A 17,287-nucleotide genomic window follows, 5' to 3' on the forward strand; every position below is an offset into this window, starting at 1 on the left:
GTACGACGGTAATACAACAGCTTTCAGCCACCCCTTCTCTTTCGTGTCTACCACCTTCAGCGGGACTGGTGTTGCAAGAGAGGCTCAGTCGCCACCCGCGGTCGTTACACTGTTGCCAGTCATTATTAGCTCATCTGGAAGAGCAAAGCAAAACAAAGTCACCTCCGTACAGGCCATGAAGGCCCTTGGAGGAGTGGAAGGTAAAGGCTTCCACCATTGTTAACCTCGGCACGTGATGGGTAGAGTGGTTAGCTCTACGTCCGCCTGCCTTTGCCCCCAGAAATTAACCTGGTACTCATTTTTGGTGAAGGCTGAGTGAACCTCAGGGCCATATGCACCTACGGAAGTGGAAATCTCGTTTCTTAAATTTTTCGACTTCCTGACGGGGATTCGAACCCACGTCCTTCCAGGCGAACCGAGCACGCCAGGCAGCCCATCATCTGGAAGAGGCACAGGCAATTTTTTTAGTGAATAAGGTACACATTATTGGAATCAGTGAAAGCTGGATGCGTAAAGACTTGCCGTCATCGGGAGCTAAGCTTAGCGCCATGACCGTATTGACAAACTAGGTGGTGGGCTTCTACATCCTTACAGAAATGTCCTAAAATGCAAGATCATTTCCACTTCTGACCCAAGAATTGTACTGCGACCAGAATTAATGCTTATAGAATTGGACTGCCTTAAAAAGATATTAACAGGGATTGAAAAAAACCGCTTAAAATGAGACAGACTAATGACTTTGAATAGGCAATAGGAAATCTTATCTCGGCGTACGATGCCATTATAATCATAAGAGACCAGCAGACCAGTGAAGCGAATAACCTACTGAATGTATTTCTCGCTACAAACATGATGATTTTAACCTTCAACGCTACCAATCACGTTCATTACTCTGACCGCACAAGTCATACCTTAATTGATCTTCTTATGACAAATCATTAAGCACGGACAGGTCCCTGCTCCTGGCATCTCTTCACATGACCTATTGTACGTGTGTTATTCTACACGAATACCTGAGTATAACCCACGCTACATTACAATTCCAGATTTACGACATATGGACCGGAATAAACTGCGCCACGATGCACATAACTTGCGTTGGGATAGTATACGTAATTTTCAGAACATTAAAACTAAAGTAAAAAATTCAATTCACTGGTACTGGAAATATTTGACAAGCACACACGAAAGAAGCAGGTAAGAATCACCTGCCATTCTTCCACGTGACTAACGGCCGAGGTAAGATTTGTTATGGCTTGTAGTGACAAACTGCACAGACAATACATACAGACGCATGACACAGACGATTTAGAGCAGTACAGGATTCTGAGAAACAGAACTAAGCAGTTCATTAGGAATACTAAATATAAATAATTTCAGAAACTGATGAACAATAACAACCCGGACAAAAATGGAGTAAATTACGTACGTTAGGACAGGTAAAGCCGTAGAACAACATGTACCAAGCATATCTGTAAAGGCTTTAAATGGTCATTTCGCACCTCCAAGGATAGCCTCTACGTCCTTTCCTACAAATTCACTACAGTTGTTTCAACAGAAGTCTACGTATGAGCAATTCTCTTTTAGAAATTTCAGCTCGAGTGAAGTTAAAGGTGTGATATACGCTATTACATCTTATGCCACAGGTAATCATGCCATTCCTATATCGCTGATTAAGGATATATTTCCCATTTTCACACCAGGAAAATGCTGGGGTTGTACCTTAATTACGGCCACGGCCGCTTCCTTCCCACTCCTAGCCATTTCCTGTCCCATCATCGCCATAAGACCTACCTGTGTCGGTGCGAAGTAAAACAGCTTGTAAAAAATAAGGATATCTTAGGAGCTGTTCTGCCAGTACTAACTCATATATTTAACTAGTGCGTGACAAACGGAGTGTTCCCAGATGTTTGGAAAGATCCCGAAGAGCTCCAAGTTAGATTCTCCTTCAGATTATAGTCCAGTATCATCCTACAACCCTTATCGAAGGAGCATGAACGTCTAGTTCACACACACGTTACTGAATACCTTACTAAGCATTCCCTCCTCAATCCCTTTCAATCTGGCTTCAGGAAAGGACATAGCACTATGACAGCTTTACTACGAGTGACAGATATCAGACTGCAGTAGACCAACGTGACGTGACTGTACTTAGATGTATACTCTTCTAGTGGTTAAGTGTAAGAGAGGGCTTTGAGCCCTACCTGCGCTACTAATAAAGGCATTATCTATCTATCTACCTATCTATCTATCTATCTATCTATCTATCTATCTATCTATCTATCTGTCTATCTATCTATCATGACTGTAATGATTATGAGCGGGTCCCCCAGGACAACAATATTGGACCATTATATTTTCTTATGTACATGCAAAGTGTCTGAAAGTAAGTTACGGTAAATGTATGGGCATAGTAAACGTAGTAATGTAAGAGAGGACCCATCATTCAATTTTTTCTAAACCGTTTGGTTAATTGCCGGGGATGACGTCCTGCGACGTACTGCTCTGAATTCTCAACAGAACTTTTTTTTTTTGTTAGGGGCTTTACGTCGCACCGACACAGATAGGTCTTATGGCGACGATGGGATAGGAAATGCCTAGGAGTTGGAAGGAAGTGGCCGTGGCCTTAATTAAGGTACAGCCCCAGCATTTGCCTGGTGTGAAAATGGGAAACCACGGAAAACCATCTTCAGGGCTGCCGATAGTGGGATTCGAACCTACAATCTCCCGGATGCAACAGAACTTTAGCGGCGAAGAGTGTTAATACTAGCATACGAAATTCTCAAGTTAAATGCAGTGGGTATGCATAAACAATCAGAATCTTTAATAGGCCTAATGAACGGAGAACAGACATGATCACGTGACTGAGAACCGAACGATATCGGCTATTTACTTGTGCTGTGCAGTTGGCAAGCAATAGAATAGAGTAGAAGTTCATTTCTTCCCCACCAGATGGCAGAGTAAACCAGCTTTTCAAACATACCGGTGAATAGAATTTGAATTCGTTCTTATTGGAGGTGGCTTGCTTAAAACGTTCTGGTATTTATGACGTGCATTCTCCCAGGCTGGTAGTATACTCTGTGAGATTGAATCAAGGTGCTGTGAAGCTAATTCAGTTAGCTCACAATTGCGATCAACTTCTTTCTTTCTTAGTCAGCTCCTGCGGATCGCAGGTTCAAACGCGGCAGAGGTAGTCAGGGTTTCGAAGGAGGGAGAAAGTGCCCATTTGACATTCCATATCGTACGATCGCTGTTGACACATTTGGTGTTCACCGGACAAAATTAATTAAAACTTTACCACAGACACCCAAGTTTACTGTACCATCTAGTACGCCAAGAGTAAAACGGAATGTCGAAATTGGCGAGCAAGCAGCCTGATGGAGTCAAGATAAAATGTCTGTACAAGGTATCAGAGGCCGTGCGATTATTATTATTATTATTATTATTATTATTATTATTATTATTATTATTATTATTATTATTATTATTATTATTATTATTATTATTATTATTGCTGCCTCTGTTCTGTAGTGGTAAGTGTCATTAGCCTGGAGTCCCGGGTTCGATTCCGGGCTCTGCCACGAAATTTCACAAGTGGTGCAAAGACTGAAACGGGGTTCCCACCTTAGTCATCCTCGAAGTGGTTTTACGTAGTTTTCTACTTCTTCTCGAGGCAAATGCCGGAATGGTACCTAACTTAAGGTCATGGCCGCTTCCTTCCTCCTTCCTTACCAATTCGTTCCAAACTTTCCATCCCCCCACAAGCTCCCTGTTCAGCGTAGGAGGTGAGGCTGCCTGGGTGAGGTACTGGTGGAATCCTGCGTTGAGTTCGGGGATAAACACAAACCTGGACGGTATACTGACAAAAATGTATTATTATTATTATTATTATTATTATTATTATTATTATTATTATTATTATTATTAGTATTATTATACAGAGTGTCCTTGAAAAAGGTTCAAATATTTACCGAGAAGACAGCATGCAACATTCGCAAGAAAAGAGGTCTTATGAACATTGGTAGCAAACGCAGTATCCTCGGAGATGTGGTCCGTACCACTGTCATGTCTTTGATCTAGTCTTCACAATAAGTGCTGGATGTTACCGCCATACATTGCAATACAGCCTTCCACCCTACGCCGCATGAAATCACACATTCGTTGGAACACTGCTGGTTGTTCCCGGATCGCATCACATGCATTGACACGCATTCTCGTGGTGTATCCACATCATTTAAGGGTACCTCATGCACTTTTATATGTCCCTAAAGCAACAATCTAATGGTTTATGGTCAGGTGAACGCGGAGGCCAAGGTACTGGCCCTCCTAGACAAATCCACTGCTCGTGTAAAACTCTTGTTAGGCGTCGCCTAGCCCTGCGATGAATATGGGCCGGCGCCCCATCATAATAAGACCTAGATTCAACATGCTAGTAGATCTACGACAAACGTTTACGCAGGAACGTATTTCCATCTTTCGTAACATACAGCACTTCGTAAATTATTGCAATATTGTTACCAATGATGGTAGATATTGGGTTTACGACCAATGTTTATACGTCATTTTGTCCTTCGTTTATATTCTCCCTCTTCTGTAAATATCGGAAACTTTTTTAAGGACACCTGTACATACGTATGTTTGCTCCGGGCAGTAATAAATCTACTGATTAATAACTTTGTTGACTAATCGGAACAGCTTACAGAGTTGGGAAATTCTAGTTGTAACTGTTCGTATTGTGTATGATCCAGCTATAAGATACACTATTTCATTACGTTTCAAAATTTCTTTGAAATGAGCTATTGTGGGTTCATGCTGATGCACACAGTGAATCACTTTCTCTCGAAGGATGTATAACGTACACTTTCGCCTTTAGATTTATACATTTGTATACTGTACTTTGAATATTTCAAATGGATAATAATCGAATTCTTTGTTGATTTCAGGGCTCGTACACACTGAAAGAATTTCCAACTAACTTGGGGAAGCTAGAGAAGTTTCCCGTTATGCCATATGGGAAATACAGGATGAAGCTGGAATTCATGAAAGGTGAAGAACGTTTCAGTTGCAGCATCACTGTAACGGAGATCACAGAAGAAGCAGCATGAACATCATAAAATAACACCCACATGAAAACTGTTTTCTATTGTTGTCAATGTTGCTAGTGGTGGAGATTCACACCTACACTTGCAAAATGTTCGATCAATGTTCTAGTAAGGGAAATTAACTGAATACACGAGTTCCTGAGCAACAAGGAAAGATTTTGCACTATGTAGAAATCAGTCACTATACTTGGGTTGGCTTTTCAAATACTCTTTTGTTAGTTATGGATAGGTTATTTTCCATTCCTTCTGAAGAATAGGTAAATTCGCACTATAATACTTTCAATTATCACTTAACATGCATTTTATTATTTCAGTGACTCAGCAATTAGAGTTTCTTTAAATACACAAGCAAACATATACTGTATATAAACTGTCTTAAACTTTCCAAAATAACATAATACATACATACATTATCATTATAGACTGGTATGCCTTTCAGTGTTCATTCTGCAAGCCTCTGTGAATTTACTAAACGTCGACACAATTCTCGATTTGCAACTAGTGTTGTGGCCTCATTTAGTTCTATACCTCTTACCTTTAAATCGTTAGAAACCGAGTCTAACCATCGTCGTCTTGGTCTACCTCTACTTCTCTTACCCTCCATAGCAGAGTCCATTATTCTCCTAGGTAACCTATCCTCCTCCATTCGCCTCACATGATCCCACCACCGAAGCCGGTTTATGCGTACAGCTTCATCCATCGAGTTCATTTCAAAATTAGCCTTTATCTCCTCATTCCGAGTACCATCCTGCCATTGTTCCCACCTGTTTGTACCAGCAAACATTGTTGCTACTTTCAGGTCTGTTACTTCTAACTTATGAATAAGATATCCTGAGTCCACTCAGCTTTCGATCCCGTAAGGCAAAGTTGGTCTGAAAACAGACCGATGTAAAGATAGTTTCGTCTGGGAGCTGACTTCCTTCTTACAGAATACTGTTGATCGCAACTGTGAGCTCATTGCATTAGCTTTACGACAGCTTGATTCAATCTCACTTACTATATTACAATCCTGGGAGAACACAACCTAAATACTTCAAATTATCGACCTGTTCTAGCTTTGTATCACCAATCTGACATTCAGTTCTGTTGAATTTCTTACCTATTGATACCAATTTAGTCCTCGAGAGGCTAATTTTCATACCATACTCACTGCACCTATTTTGAAGTTCCAAGATATTAGACTGCAGGCTTTCGTACAATCTGCCATTAAGACCAAGTTGTCAGCATAGGCCAGACTGCTTACTATATTTCCACCTAACTGAATCCCTCCCTGCCATTTTATACCTTTCTAAAAAAGAATCCATATAGACTACGAACAGAAAAGGTGAAATATTACAGCTTTGTCTAACCCCTGTAAGTACCCTGAACCAAGAACTCATTCTACCATCAATTCTCACTGCAGCCCAATTGTCAACATAAATGCCTTTGATTGATTTTAATAATCTACCTTTAATTCCATAGTCCCCCAGTATGGCGAACATCTTTTCCCTCGGTACCCTGTCATATGCTTTCTCTAGATCTACGAAACATAAACATAACTGCCTATTCCTCTCGTAGCATTTTTCAATTACTTGGCGCATATTGAAAATCTGATCCTGACAGCATCTCTGTGGTCTGAAACCACACTGGTTTTCATCCAACTTCCTCTCAACCACTGATCGCACCCTCCCTTCCAAGATGCTAGTGAATACTTTGTGTGGTACACTAATTAATGCGATACCTCGATAGTTGTTGCAATCCTTCCTGTTCCCTTGCTTATAGGTAGGTGCAGTTACAGCTTTTGTCCAATCTGAAGGTACCTTACCAACATTCCATGCTAATTTGACTACTCTATGAAGCCATTTCATCCCTGCCTTCCCAGTATACTTCACCATTTCAGGTCTAATTTCATCTATTCTTGCTGCCTTATGACAATGGAGTTTATTTACCATCCTTTCCACGTCCTCAAGCATAATTTCACCAACATCATTTTCCTCCCCCCATGAGCTTGGCTGTTCGCAACACAACCAGGATGATTTTCTTTTACATTGAGAAGATGTTCAAAATATTCCCTCCACCTCTCCAGTGATTCCCTGGGATCTATTATGAGTTCACCTGAATTACTCAACACACTGTTCATTTCCTTTTTCCCTCCCTTCCTAAGATTCTTTATTACTGTCCAGAAATGTTTCCCTTCTGCTCAACCTAGCCTTTCCAGGTTGTTACCAAAATCTTCCCATGAGTTCTTTTTGGATTCAACGACTATATGTTTCGCTCTGTTTCTTTCATCTTTCATCATTCAAAATAAAAGGAATTTTAATTTTATAGGAATTATAATTTTGGTTACCCATTCTACCACATTTCCCGGGTTCTCCTGTATTTAATCCCTTATTGTGTCTCCTGAATATTTATGCTACATAAATGTGTAAAAACAAATTTGAGAGATCAAAATGCACTTTATAAGTTTTTCCTTTATAATTGTTCCCAGTATGTCGGAAGTAATTGATTTGTTTGATTTTCTGTTTGCTTGTTTTCGCTTTATTTTACTCACAAACCTTCCCGCGGAGTGATCTTGCTTTTGGCTGTTAGGAATACATGTGTACGTTTTGATTTTACGAATATCAATAGCATGGCAACCGAACATAGTATCACCAACTATACAACTCGGTGCATGTGTGTGTATGTCTTTTTCTAGTTATAAGGGGCGATTAAAAAGGTTCCGTTCGATGACCGTACAGTCCTGAATCGGGATGCCATCAGGCAAAATCACCGTGAGTATTAAAGGCACTCATCTCACAGACGCTTTAGGATGAAGATCCCCGTGTCGTAAAACATCGTGTCCACTTGCATGAAGAAGTCCGTAACAGCCTGCCGCTCATCCTCGTCCAACAGGAAGCGTCGACCACTCAAGGCCATTACGAGTGGACCGAAGGCGTGATAATCGCATGGAGAGAGAAATTATGGTCCGCCTTAATCGCCTCATCCACTGCCTGCTTGTTGTAGTCCGTAATAGATGACGCTGCCCTCCCAGATCAACCGGCGTCTTGTGTCTTAACGCGACCCGCACGGAACTTGGTGCACCATTCCACAACGGTGGTTTTCGACAGACATGCTGCCCCATAAACAGTCTTCATTCTCAATGGATGTCCACCTGTGTTTCTCCTTTGGCAGCCAAGAACAGAATAACAGCACATTGGTCCTGTTTGGACGCATTTGGTAATAACGTCACCATAGTTCACGTGGCCCCAATACACGCACGCACCTCTGCATGACACGACTGCGACTCTAATCCATTTGCCTACATTTTCGTGCTTATATACCCGCATCGGAGAGGCATTACATTGCCTATCCGCTGCAGCAACGCCCTCAAACGGTAAATTTTCGATCACGCCTTATAGTAGAGAACAATTTTATAGTTAGTGCTAGTGAATGCTAATGAGTTAAGGATACAGTTTCAGTTATTGTTTTTGTTACGGAAATTTCGTTGAACAGGGAGGTTTAAGAAGGTGCCGGGGTGAAGGGTGGGCAGGAAAATGACCAGAGCATAATTTAACGCACTAGATTTTGAAATATTATCTCTTTCCTTCCTTTCTTTTAAAATTTGCTAGATAATCTGAATAAACACAACAATATATTAATGATCTCGTCAGCTCCCACAAGAACAACAATGACTTAAAGTCAAAAATCAGGTACAAAATTAGAGTGAAATATCCATGCGATAATATAGAAGGGATGAGCTTAATCGCTCTGAACCAGTACAGTTTTACTAGAGCATGTTTGCTCCACTCATTTATATTCTAGAAGACTTATCTCCGAAAAGTTACTGTAGTCCAGGCTCTAAGAGGCACAAGCATCTTACAAGATTCTGCTTTACAAACTCCAATAACTGTGTTTACAGTTACTTCTGATCAACACTCATTAACACATTCGTCTATAAACAAATACCAATTAACACAGGGGCAATGAATGCCCATTCTAAATGTCCTTAAATTAAAAATAAAAGGTTTAACACGGACGGCCATGGACAAAAAGCTAGGAGGCGAAACAATTGCACTCCTTTAAAAAAACACTTAAGACCCTAAATTGGCTTATGGCTGGAAGTTGCAGAGGCTAAGCCTATACTACAGAGGGATGACTTAACGAAAATTATTAAATACCGAAGGAGTGTGAAGAATTTAGAGGTGAAGAAAATTTTAGTCACACCATATCAAATCGAATGGGAATCAACAGAGGGTGAACACTCTTTGTTTCCTTAATTTACATGTTTCCCAGCAGGGATTAAAACAGAGTCCTCAGACTTGCCGAAAATTAACATTCAAGAAATGACTTTAGATATTTAAGTTGTTGGGCCTTCCAAGCGAAGGCAGACAGCCCCTGTCTCCTAATAACACACCGCACTCACTAGATTGGAGCGATGAAGATCACAATACGGCCCTAAAGCGCCCAGCTTTCATAGCATTTTCCAAGGGAAGATTCCAGAACTCTTTTCAGATAGGCAGGATGCCTGTACACACCCCAATTTTAATTGGCTACAGAGAAATACACAAAATTCCTGGTTGGTTAATAATTAAGGAAGAAAGAAGCCGTAGTAGTGTTGGCAACATTGACACATAAACAAAAATCAATCTAAAAAAACTATGGTTAACAAACATTGAAGGTTGAAATTCCCTCAAGAATTAATTATCCTTAATCCCTCCAGATGGGCACATAGGCCGATGGTAGAGATATCTAATGATTGTAAGGCCCAAGTAGCTTGTTTTAGTTTAAGTTTCATAGCACAGGTGGCCTTCTAGAGTACGCGCAGTTCATCTGGACGGAGAAGGTGTACCCCCGCTACAGACCTCCATCCCCTAGGGTTTTACCATTCTGAACATTATGGAATTCTTACATTCAAGAATACATCACTTGCGAAAAAAATATATATATATGTACAAGTTGGAAAATATCTTGATGAAGATTCAGTTCTAATTGGTTTTTGAGGCAAGGAAATCTTGATGTTATTTGCGAAGTCATAGTAGTCCGGTTAATTGCGCCCAATGTTGGCGGCAAGAGCGGCCGCCACTGCCGATGTCAGGATGAGGCCCCCGTAACCCCAGGTACCCTAAGATACCACTTTCTCGTATATTGAGAGGAACAGGCAAGACTACGTTAACTAAGGATCAAGTAGCATAGTTCCGCCCAATGATTCAGTGGGTGGTTTGGGGTTCAGCTTGCAAGCTACTCCCAATGATGACAGTCCCCAAGTTGGCCGTTAAGAATGAGACTAGGCCGAAACGAGGCGAGCCCATGCCCCACGCCGGAATCCCTCGCCAGATGACACGACGTGGCCTCAGGTGAAGGTAGGGCACTGTTAACAATCGAATTTCTGGGTTACAGTAACTGGCTTATTTACAGTGTTTCACGTGGAGCAGAGATTGTTTCTTTGTAGGAAGAGTGTACAGTATTTCTGACTAAGCTTTGGAGGCAGGGACGGTAATGGCAGAGAGGTAATGGAATTATTGAAGGGAAGATTTTTACAAAAGGATTTCAACAAAACTGAAAATTAACTTAGGGTATAACACAACCTACAGGGGCAGAAGGCCTCCTTATTTAAACTTGCTTTCTCAAATTTTAACTAATAAGGCGATAAGGAATGAAATATATTAAAATAGGCAATGCCATCACTTGGCGGCTTATCATGATTTTATGTTACTTGGTTTACGTCGCACCGACACAGATAGGCGACGATGGGATAGGAAAGGCCTAGGAATGGGAAGGAAGCGGCCGTGGCGTTAATTAAGGTACAGCCCCAGCATTTGCTTGGTGTGAAAATGGGAAACCACGGAAAACCATCTTCAGGGCTGCCGACAATGGGGTTCGAACCCACCATCCCCCGATTACTGATACTGGTCGCACTTAACAGACTGCAGCTATCGAGCTCGGTAGGCTTATCATGGAAAGCAACAGTGTTCACACAAGTTTTTCTTGAGACGGATGAACACGAAAAAAATCCTTTCTGTTTCAGGGTTTCTCACCAAGAGTGTAACAGCGGTTATAAAATCCAGTGTTACACAGGGTCATGAAACATGGGGACGAGCTTGCCTGCAGGAACAAATTTTTTAACCATAGCCTAACCTGATCTCAGACTTAAAAATTGGTGGATCTGCGTCCACGATCATACCTATTCCTTACATTCTCATAAGAGGCTTAAAGATTATTATTGGCTCTTTTCCACAGGTCCCGGATGTTATCTGAGCCTATTGTATCTGTAAAATGCTCATTAATTGACCACGAATTGGACCAGGGAGTGTCGGGAACAAACTTAAACATAAGGGATGTCGGAGATAACTTGTGTGACACATGAACGGCCGAGTTAAAGGCAAATGATAAAGAGTGTAATGAAGTGATCCAACGAGAATAATCTTCGTGTTGGAACGCAATCAGGGCAGATCGAAGATTACTTCAAGGTGTACAACTTTGCTTCCGGCGTTTGCCGATGGATGGCTACAACGGTACGTATCGGTCGAACGAAACAGATCGGAGACATCAGGCAGTTAGCTTGGACCTCGGTCAACATAACCCCATTCAAACTTAGTCGATGTGTGTCTGCATCACAAAGTTTTTCTCAATTGAGCATGGCAGTGTACGAGCCAAATTCTCGGCATTTGAGGGAGGTGTTACTGTTTAGTTTCAATATGAAGAAAACAGCGACTGAGTCTCATCGAATGCTCTCACGTACGTATGGTGAGGACGCTATTAGTGGAAGAACGTGTCGTCAGTGGTTTCAACGCTTCATGAACGGTAATTTTAACGTCGAAGACCGGTATAGTGGTGGAAGAGAGAAAGTTTTCGAAGATGCAGAATCGGAGACATTGCTGAGTGAAGACTCGCGTCAAACTCAAGAAGAATTGGCACGATCAGTGGGAGTGACACAGCAAGCTATTTCAAAACGTCTCAAGACAATGGGCGTGATTCAGAAAGAAGGAACTTGGGTACAGTATGAGTTGAAACCAAGAGACGTTGAACGGGGACGAAAAATGAGTTCATTACGATAACCCTAAACGCAAAAAATCATGGGGATATCCCGGCCATGCTTCAACGTCGACGGTAACACCGAATATTCACGGCTACAAGATCATGCTCTGCATTTGGTGGGACCAGCTCGGCGTCGTTTACTATGAGGTGTTAAAACCCGTTGAAACAATCACAGGTGCTCGTTATCGAACGCAATTAATGCGTTTGATCAGAGCATTGAAAGACAAATGGCCGCAATACAGCGAGAGGCACGATAAAGTGATTTTGCAACACGACAACGCTCGACCCCACGTTGCAAAAGAGGTCAAAACATACCTGGGAATGTTAAAATTGGACGTCCTACCCCACCCGCTGTATTTTACAGACATTGCTTCCTCTGATTGTCACTTATTTAGTTCAATGGCGCATGGCATGGCTGACCGACACTTCCAATCTCATGAGGAAGTCACAAATTGGATCGATTCGTGGATCGCTTCAAAAGATGAACAATTTTTTCGACACGGGATCCGAACACTGCCCGAAAGATGGGAGAAAGTCGAGACCAGCGATGGACACTACTTTGAATGATACATGTGTAAATATTCTGTTTCATTAAAGCCTCCAATGTTGGGGACAAAACGGCAGTAGCAAAGTTGTACACCTTGTATTGACCCGCTCAGATAGAGATGGCTGTGGGTAGTACGCAGACGTAGTGACATGTGAGATAAAGAATTCTATACAGAACTTACGAAATAAATTGGAGGTGAACGCCTTAGCATTATCAGAAACAGTATATTGGCAGGGTCCAAAACATGCAAAAATAGTATTGAGACAAGGAATAGTTGACTGAGCAGTGGCAAGCCTAGTCGGAAACAGCCATGAGAACCGTGTGAAGCCATCACAAATACAAGAATGAATTTATTCCTATTACCTTTATATTGAGAAAAAGGCCCTATATTATCTATGTATAATCGCTCCATAGGACTAGATGCTTGATGTTGTGAAAATAGCCCTGCCTTAGTAGAAAACGTGGGCTTGCTAATCAAACAGGTCTTACATGTTTTAACCAGTTCCCTAATCGCACCATCCATACTTTTCCAAATAAACAATTCCCTTACCTTCATTCTAATTTTGAAGATCCCTAGATGTCCCAGTAATGCGCTCTCATGGTAATATTGAAAATCATAGGCACTAGAACACCTGAAACTACAAACGAATACCGACAGTAAGATATCTCCACACAATAGCGACTGAAGCAATAGTAACCTGATGTGATTCCGAGCAAGATATATTACAACACTGGCACATGTGGAGATTGAACCCGCGATCTTATCGTTATTAACGCCATACTCTAACCTGATGAACTAACGGGCCTAGTACGATTGTGCGATATGTAAGTAAACTTCAAGGGTTAGTTTCCTAATGTCTTGTTATTACTCTACAGATAGAGCAAGACATCTCCACACAACAGTGACTGTGGCATTAGTAACCTGAAATGCTTCAGAGCAAGTTACTTTAAAACACTGGCCCGTGCGGGTATCGAACCCATGACCTTCGCTTTATTAGCACTACGCTGTAACATACTGTACTAACGGGCCTGTTACAAACGTTCGATATATATATATCTTTCAACGTTAGTCCCCTAATGTCTTGTTTAAAACCCTACAGAGATAGCAAGACATCTCCACATAGTTACTGTGGCATTAGTAACCTGAAATGCTTCAGAGCAAGTTACCTTAAAACATTGGCCCGTGCGGGTGTTGAACCCACGACCTTCGCGTTATTAGCACTACGCTGTAACATACTGTACTAACGGGAATACTAGAATTATGCGATATAAAAGTAATATTCAAGACTTATAACCCTAATGTCTTGTTTAATACTCTACAGATACAGCAAGACATCTCCACACAACAGTGACTCTGGCATTAGTAACCTGATATGATTCTGAGCAATTTACATAAAAACACTAGCTCGTGCGGGGACCAAACCCGCTACCTTCGAGTTATTAGCACGACGCTCTAACCCACCGACAAGTGAGCCTTCTCTCCTTTGATACCGATTTGCCGGAAATCCATATAGTTTCTGAAAGCTTATGTCACATGTAGAAAAATTATGAGATTTTAGTTGGCCTCGTGTATCATATCAATTTATATCGCCTCGTGGCGTTGTGGTCGGCCATTATTTCTTGCTCTCCGTGGGTATTTACACTGACTGACAGAGCAAATGCAACACCAAGAAGGAGTGGTTCGAAAGGGATGAAAGTTGGGGAAAAAACAGAGACGGCACGGACGAATAATTGATGTTTATTTCAAACCGATATGCAGGTTACACAATGCGCACGGCATCGACTCAGTAGGATGTAGGACCACCGCGAGCGGCGATGCACGCAGAAACACGTCGAGGTACAGAGTCAATAAGAGTGCGGATGGTGTCCTGAGGGATGGTTCTCCATTCTCTGTCAACCATTTGCCACAGTTGGTCGTCCGTACGAGGCTGGGGCAGAGTCTGCAAACGGCGTCCAATGAGATCCCACACGTGTTCGATTGGTGAGAGATCCGGAGAGTACGCTGGCCACGGAAGCATCTGTACACCTCGTAGAGCCTGTTGGGAGATGCGAGCAGTGTGTGGGCGGGCATTATCCTGCTGAAACAGAGCATTGGGCAGCCCCTGAAGGTACGGGAGTGCCACCGGCCGCAGCACATGCTGCACGTAGCGGTGGGCATTTAACGTGCCTTGAATACGCACTAGAGGTGACGTGGAATCATACGCAATAGCGCCCCAAACCATGATGCCGCGTTGTCTAGCGGTAGGGCGCTCCACAGTTACTGCCGGATTTGACCTTTCTCCACGCCGACGCCACACTCGTCTGCGGTGACTATCACTGACAGAACAGAAGCGTGACTCATCGGAGAACACGACGTTCCGCCATTCCCTCATCCAAGTCGCTCTAGCCCGGCACCATGCCAGGCGTGCACGTCTATGCTGTGGAGTCAATGGTAGTCTTCTGAGCGGACGCCGGGAGTGCAGGCCTCCTTCAACCAATCGACGGGAAATTGTTCTGGTCGATATTGGAACGGCCAGGGTGTCTTGCACATGCTGAAGAATGGCGGTTGACGTGGCGTGCGGGGCTGCCACCGCTTGTCGGCGGATGCGCCGATCCTCGCGTGCTGACGTCACTCGGGCTGCGCCTAGACCCCTCGCACGTGCCACATGTCCCTGCGCCAACCATCTTCGCCACAGGCGCTGCACCGTGGACACATCCCTATGGGTATCGGCTGCGATTTGACGAAGCGACCAACCTGCCCTTCTCAGCCCGATCACCATACCCCTCGTAAAGTCGTCTGTCTGCTGGAAATGCCTCCGTTGACGGCGGCCTGGCATTCTTAGCTATACACGTGTCCTGTGGCACACGACAACACGTTCTACAATGACTGCCGGCTGAGAAATCACGGTACGAAGTAGGCCATTCGCCAACGCCGTGTCCCATTTATCTTTCGCTACGTGCGCAGCACAGCGGCGCATTTCACATCATGAGCATACCTCAGTGACGTCAGTCTACCCTGCAATTGGCATAAAGTTCTGACCACTCATTCTTGGTGTTGCATTTGCTCTGTCAGTCAGTGTATTTATTTATTTATTTATTTATTTATTTATTTATTTATTTATTTATTTATTTATTTATTTATTTATTTATTTGGTGGCCCGTTATTTTGTTGTTACCCATACAAGATTAATCATTTCAGCTATGTTTTTCTTTGTGTCACAATTAGGTACATTGATTGGCGTCTTACAACAAAGTCCTTGGGTAAAGAGACTCATTCATGAGGTGGAACGACTGGAGAGAGAGACAATTGGGTGTCCGTATTGCGTGAATGAGCTCTGTTGTACCTTGGATATGTTTTACGTCGATTTTATTCTACGGTTCATGTGTGAAAGCCTCTGTATTATTGAAATGAAATGGCGTATGGCTTTTAGTGCCGAGAGTGTCACGGGACAAGTTTGGCTCGCCAGATGCAGGTCTTTTGACTTGACTCCCGTAGGCGACCTGCGCATCGTGATGAGGATGAAATGATGATGAAGACGACACGTACACCCACCCCCGTGCCAGCGAAATTAACCAATTAAGGTTAAAATTCACGACCCCGCCGGGAATCGAACCCGGGAGCCCTGTGACCAAAGGCCAGCACGCTAACCCTCTAGCCATGGAGCCGGACAGTATTATTATTATTATTATTATTATTATTATTATTATTATTATTATTATTATTATTATTATTATTATTCCTGTACCAAATTGCTCTCCTATTTCCCCAATGTGCTGCTGTGTATTGGAAGCACCTGTACATGGATGGTTTGTGCTGTTTTGGCATTTGAAGTGTATATGAGAGACGTGTTGTTGATGTGAATTGGGCCTCCGATAGTGTGTGGGTTTTCCCTGAAATATCCACGTGAGACGTTAGTTATAAATCGTACTTCTACATTTTGGTCCTACTAACCGTTATTGTCGTTTATGCGTTCCCTGTTTCTTGTAGCCCTTTATTTTATTGTGTGAGTGTTCGAATGTGAGGTATGTAGGACGCATATCACATTGCCTAGTTGTGTCATTCATTCTTATTTTTGTTGTTGGGACCCCTGACATATTTGTGTGTGTATATATTGCCTTAGTTTCGCTCTGTTTATCTCTGATACCGGGCGCCATGCCTGCGCGCATCTTATTTTCTTGATCTTTGGTCCGGCCATATTAGAATCTTTCTTCCTTTTGTTTCGTTGGAAACCGTTTTTAAGCGGCATCCCATTGAATAGGTGTGTATCGAGACCGTTAAAGTTTCGTCCTGTTGATATCTAGATATGTAATAATGTATTACTTTGGGTTGAACTATGTGTCATACATTAATTGTATTTTGTTCCCAGGTAACAATTTATTTTATTATCTTCTAATTAATTGTATTCTATGTATGTTTGAACCTGTTGGCTCATTCAGGTTATGAGTAGGCGCGATGCCATTAGGATAGTGAATTCTATATCGAGGTCATGTATTGTTCCCACTGGGCATGTTTTCCATTTTTTTGTTATTTTATCTTTTATTTCCGTGTGGCCATCTATTATTTTTATTTAATTATTATTATTATTAAAAAACCTCTGCTGTTTTTCTTTTAATCTGCGTTATCATTGCTGGAATAGAAGGGGAAGCCTTTTAAATTTTACCCTTT

This window comes from Anabrus simplex, chromosome 5 (genome assembly GCF_040414725.1).
Source record: "Anabrus simplex isolate iqAnaSimp1 chromosome 5, ASM4041472v1, whole genome shotgun sequence".
Lineage (NCBI taxonomy): Eukaryota > Metazoa > Arthropoda > Insecta > Orthoptera > Tettigoniidae > Anabrus > Anabrus simplex.